This window comes from Meriones unguiculatus, chromosome 19 (assembly GCF_030254825.1).
Source record: "Meriones unguiculatus strain TT.TT164.6M chromosome 19, Bangor_MerUng_6.1, whole genome shotgun sequence".
Lineage (NCBI taxonomy): Eukaryota > Metazoa > Chordata > Mammalia > Rodentia > Muridae > Meriones > Meriones unguiculatus.
This window is the reverse complement of record NC_083366.1, coordinates 36,593,564-36,600,055: the sequence shown is the minus strand read 5'-3', so window position 1 is coordinate 36,600,055 and position 6,492 is coordinate 36,593,564.

Below are 6,492 nucleotides of genomic sequence, written 5' to 3'. Positions count from 1 at the left end.
CCTTTCCCATGGGCAGCCCTTCTTGGCTGCACTGCAGCCTCCCTGCCAGGATCCTTGTGGCACTGCCGAGGTGGGCACGCTCTCAGACTGTGCAGATGCAGGACTGGATCTGCGCAGAACCTGTGTCCACCCAAGCCTGTAGCACCACTGCTGGGGGCGGTTAACCTTTCTAGCATGACAGAGCCAATGATGGAGATTCGGTTCGCCCCTCTGGGAAGCCGAAAGTGAATTGGGGGAAGTGACCAGCAGAACAGTTGATGATGTAAATTAGTTCCTATTAATCCAAATGACGAAAACATCCAAGAAAAGTAACAGCAAAGGCATCCGCATCCTTGGCAGGTTGGTTTGTGTGTAGAATATCAGAGCCCTATTTCAGAACAAGGTATTCCAGGAGAATCAGACCAAACACAGGACAATAGTTTCTAGGCCACCACACCACACTCTCTCCCTTTTGTAAACGCACCACTGCTGAACAAATATAGAGAAAACACAACAGTCCTTTTGATATGTTGGATTTATTATTTTAAAATTGTATAAAGAGCACATGTGCATGAGTTTAAAAACACAAGTGAAATGTAAGGAGTTAAAAAAGAAATACAAAAGAAATCTGAGACATGAAACAAAAAAAATAACATTCTATGAATTGAAATAAAAAGGAATCTCACTTACTACGAAATTGTTATTTCAATATATTAAGCAGTCTTTTGATTCGGATGCAGCATGAGACCGAGTTATTCATTATCAGGTCAGATGGAGACTCACAGAATAGAGGAAGGACCAGAGCATGACTCAACTGCCACAGGCAGGGATGATGGGAGTGGAGGCAGAGCAATGTCCATGAGGTATCACCATGAATAAATTCCTTAGCTCATCAACAGCCAGCAGTGAGCAGATCCACCATTAAGCTCCAGGGGAAGCCTATCTCCACCTGCCGTCCTTAGAGGACTTGCAGTGAGGGTTCTTCACACTTAGAGAAAGAGTGAAGACAAAGAGTGAGCAGTGGTCGGAGGCCACGTGCTGTGCTGCCTGCCAGTTTCCCAACTCCTCACTGAAGGTGACAGAGGCACAGAGGTCAAGGGCAGGACAACAAGCATTTGTCAGGGATTCACAAAAGACTTGGTTATTTCAGCTGACAGTTTCGCCTCTTGTGTGTCCAGTGGCTGTTGTGTGTGGACTGTAAGGGACACGGGGCTGTGTAAGGGACATGTCTGCTGTGGCACTGGTTGGGCCAGCAGCCCATCTGCCTGCCCTTGCTTTGTGAGCCATGATCTGCCGCGTCTCCCCTGGTGGCTATGGTCACCAAGCACTGCTGCCCTGCACGTGCTACTCACTGTCCCTGCGTGGAGAGTGTTAAAATGACTCCCTTGTCATCTGAGGTCACTCACCAATGTCCTCCATGCTGCAGCTCACAGCTTTTCTATCAGAAGTGCTAACACCCTTGAGATGCTTCCCTGTGGGGACCTGCAGAAGTCCCTGGGGTACAACTGCTTGAATCTGAGCTCATGCAGTACCATGCCCTGCATCCAGAAGTGTGACAGGGAGGTTAAGGGCCATCCCATACCTCATAGGATCACTGATGTCAAGACATCATTACGACGAGACTGTTTGAAATTAAGCTAATGCCTGGCACTGAAGATGTGGCTAAGTTAAGGCTTACTTTCTTAGAAATGGGGGTCTCTGAATGATCCTTCAAGCTATGCATTTACAACCCATACACAATGCGAATGCTTCAACCTGAATCGTTGTTACACACAACAAGCAGGACAAATCTGCTCTGGGTGCACGCTCTGAGACACTTCCTTTGAGTCTGCCCAAGGAAATGCACACATGTCAACAATTTGTTGGTATAATTTCACTTACAAACACTTACTTCATAGAGCAGAGCTAACAGTTCTAAAAGTGGTTTCTCACTGCCCTTGTTTTCCTCAGCTTCTTCTTCAGATCCTGAGGTAGAAAAGAAAAGGAGGATCTCATTGTGTTAACATTATTCGCTTCTTCACTACAATGAAGATATAAAATTCTTTGTAAAAGAAATGTTCAGCAGGGAGCAGCGGCACACACCTGTACTCCCAGCACCCAAGGGGCAGAGACAAGTGAATCTCTGTGTGTTTAAGGCCAGCCTGGTCTGCAAAAAGAGTCCAGATCAGCCAAGGCTGCACTGAAAAAAAAATCCTATCTCAAAAAACAAACAAACAAACAAAAAAACAAAAACAAAAACAAAACCACAGAACAACAAAATCAAATACAATAAACATGATCCATCCTCAAGAAACCAAGATTAATACACTGTCATTTTAAAGGTTAACCTTAGTTTCTGTAGGGGTAAACTTCAAACATCACCTATACCTTGGACTAGGCTGAAATGGACTCACTTGTATAATAGTCAAAGGTATTCACGTACCAAGGATCATCTCTCTCTGTTTTTGTTTGTTTGTTTGTTTTTAAACTTTGTGTGTGGTTTTTAAACTTTATTTTATATGTACAGGTGCTTTGTCTGCTTATATGTCTGTGCAGCACAAGAAAGCCTGAACAGGGTATTGGATCTCTAGACCTGAAATTACAGACCGTTTTGAGCTGCTATATGGGTACTGGGAATTGAATCCAGGTCATCTGGAATGGCTGCCCTTGTTCCTGGCCGCTGAAGCTCCCCTCCAGCCCAACTGTGTATGTATATGTAAGTATAAATAATACTTAATCTAGGTGATTTTGGAAACCATGACACATGTTGAACTGGGCACAGTGATGGCTCCTAATGCTGAAAGAAGGTGCCGCCAGATTGTTCCATGCCCTAGGGACCACTGTCCAGCTCTTCAGGACAGAGAGTTTTCAGATTTAGGTTTCTCTAAAATTGAGCAAGCTGTTGAACTCTGAAATTCCTTCCTTTGGATCTATCCTAAATAAGAAGTAATATTTATCATTAAGACTTTTTTCTCTAGAGATCAGAAATGAAACCAGAGCTACCTATTTGAGTTATATTGTCTGAGTTACATTTCTGTGAAATAACTTGCAATCACTTAGAATAAATTTATATCTACTATATAACAATGTGGAAGTTATTGCAAAAGCAAATTCATAACAAATAGTCAAAGTTTGCACATTATAAGGTAGCATATGACAAAATTAAAAAGCCAAATGCATATATACAAACAAGAAATAATAGAAAATAACCAAACAACACTTACATTGTGCACAGCAAAATGATGGAACTGGTTTTTAACTTGTAACTTCACAAACAGAACCCTGCTTTTACTGTAGGCAGAATAAGCACAGTGGTGTGAAACTGCACACACAGTTAGAAGAAAACACTGTGAGCTGTGAATGCTGCTATTGCTCCCTAGTTTGACAGGTCAGCTCTGCATATTTTATGTAAGTATGTAGCATTCTCACAACCAGGGAAAGATATTAGAAGGAGAATGCAAAGACCATGGCATAGATAAGGAGGTGATGCTGCAGAAACTGGGAGATGATGTGTTCATTCGTCTTCAGAGAATTCTACTCGATAAGGCAGAGAACAAGCATGGTACAGGGGAAGGAATAGTGGAGAATCCTAAGGTTGCATCCCACATTTTAAATGCACAAACTAGCAATTTCAGGTGAATTTGGGGTGGACAGGTAAAGGTAGAGGGTCACGCTTCCTATCCAGCCCACTGAACTGCCTGCTGTATTCAGTGGAGACTCTCGTGCACTAACTACCTCCTTTCAATGACAAGATCTCAGAAGCAAGTCCAGATTAAGCATATGTGCTCCTGGGTTCACTCTGGCCAATGGCAGGAATGAGGGTTTGTGTCTTGGCATCTTCTACATCAAGCTCCATTCTGCCATGTGGCAGAGGAGAAAGGCCTTCGTTGGGAGCTTGGACGTGATTTCTGTCTAGTCACTGGATACCAGTAAGCATGGGAGAGTCAGGAGACTTCTGTGAGATTCTGTCCATTGGCATGACATTTCACACACATAAACTTATAGCAGCTGTTGTTCCCGGAACAAGATCAAGAGAGTTAAAATCCCAGTGAGTACATGATGAAAGGGGTGGGAAGGTGGGATCAGCAGGGGAGGTGGGAAGGGCTTATAGGGGGACACAAAATGAATAAAGTGTAATTAATTAAAAATAATAAAATAAATTTAAAAAATCCCAGCGAGGAAGGTAGAAGGCGACCAAGGGTCACACTCCAGGTGAGGAGCTTTGGGCAGCTGATGGCTGCTGGAATACCGGGAGTCACTTTTTTAGGATGTTGGCCACTGGTAGGCTGCCAGTGCCCTGATGGATTAGCCCAAGCTCCTAAAGCCATGCACTTAGGAGCAGCATTATTGTATTCAGGGGACTAAAGATAAAAGAGGACACAAAGCTGGAGGCAGATTTTCTGAGATGCTCAAAGGGACCTAGAGAGAGGGAGTGCAGATACATCTTATACATAGATGAGGTCATCAAAGAATAAGTAATGTTTCCTTAAAACTTAGCAAAGTTTAAAAATCAAGTTTTTTTTTAAAAGGGGGACATACAAAAGAGAAGTAGCATTGTTCCACAGAGAGTGTTGTTTCATGGCTAATTTACTAAGTTTAACTAATTTACAGCACATCATTTTGAGAGGAAAAAGTCCAAATTCAGAACTGTTTCATTATACATTCAACAAAATGCAGCAGAACAGCAATAATACATTCAAAGGATACATACAATTAATCTAAGAAAGTGAAGCATGAGAAAAAAACAGACAGAGATTGACAAGATGGAGTATATTGAAAATGAACAATATGAGAAACAAATTGTCCTTAGTCATTCAATTTTTGTGTTTATGTAACAATTATTTTAAGTGATTGGTTTTAGTGGTGCATGTATGATTTACTGGTCTGAAATCCTAGAACTTGGGAGGCAGAGGCAGGAGGATCAGTAGTTCAGGCCATCCAAAGGTAAATAGCAAGTTTAATACTACACTGAACTATATGAGACTCTGTCTCACTAATACAAATTACTACTATTATTATTATCTTTATTAGTTTTCCACTTTCCCTTACAGATAAACAATTATTTTCACACAAATCCCCCAAGCCCACCATTTTTCTTCCTTCTGTTGCTGAAATAAATCTCCGTAAGGCTGGGACATACCTTTGTCTCCTTGAAAACTTCTTCCCTGATGTAATAAGGGTATGTTGGAAAGAAAAAAATGGAGATAATGTTCTAGATTCCCAGGAAGGAGACACACTGAAGACTGGTGACACATACATGAAATTTAGCTGGCTTACTGTGACTGAAAAGTCAATGCATGAAGAACACAGATGTATTGTCAAACATGAGTACAACCAAAGAGGAGTTGAGCAGGAAATTTTCTTTCCTCCAATAAAAAAAGGTATGTGCCTATAGTCTTTGAAATCTAGCTTTATGGACAATGTGTTTGAAAATACCCAACCTTTTTCTACAATGTATTCATGAAAATTAACATGCCCTTTATTGGAACCACTGCATTCATTTTACCTTGTATTTTTTTCTTAAGCTTTCTAAGCCTTAGCTTTATTATCTAAAATATCTACATCTATGACTATAATGGCTATATGTATGTATTTGTGTATTTGGATTGCTAATTTAATTAAAAGAAATGGTACACTGAAACCACAAGCAACTAAGAACAAAATAAATGCTAAAGTAAAGGTTTCACTTTTGATGACATCATGAATGTTCTGCCAAACAAGCAAAGTTGTTTATTCTAATCTTACCATGTACAACTTTCAACCTCCAAAAACTTATGCCTTAGTTAATAAAACATATTAAAATGAAAGAATCAAAGCTTGTCACCAAAAAAAATGGGCTTGACATTTTCTGGTTTTTACTGTTGTTGTATGTATCACTCTCAGATAGAAATTATAGCCAAAGATTGAGTGAGGATACTGGTTGCAAGCATGTTGCTGTCTTCATAATGAATGCATCTCCTGCTATGTCAATGCATTTCAGAAAGCTCTTTCTGTACTAGCACGTGTAGGCCTAAACAGTGTTGTGTGTGGCTGGAGAAGGAGTACTCAGTGTCCCAAAGAGCAGGGGGCTGCACAGTAGAGAAAACATACTCTTTCCAAATTACTCAGAATACACCAGATGCAAGGTCCCAAAAGATCCCCTTGGTTCAGTGAGTTGCTTGGCTGTAGATCCAGGCAGAGCACTGAATGCTCAGAGGGTCTCATAGTCTTGCAAGTCATTAAATGTCACAATGGCTGGTATTGAACAATAGGCTCCAGGGACTTTCTGAATCTGTGAGGAGTGAGTAGATATAAAACCTGTGAGCCTCTTGCTCTTCACTGTGTGGGTTTATCCTCTGGGACCCACAGTCTCTACAAGGATAAAGAACTTTCAACAGTTGCATTGGGAAGATGCTTGATTTGGAAAGAGGTGGTTGCTTTTCTCTGAAGATTGCTTTAGACAGTCTACTGTATGTTTTTAGGGTTAAAAAAAGGAAAATATATCCTTTTTGAATCTCTACTTCTCTGTATACAGAAACAGAACATGTGATTATA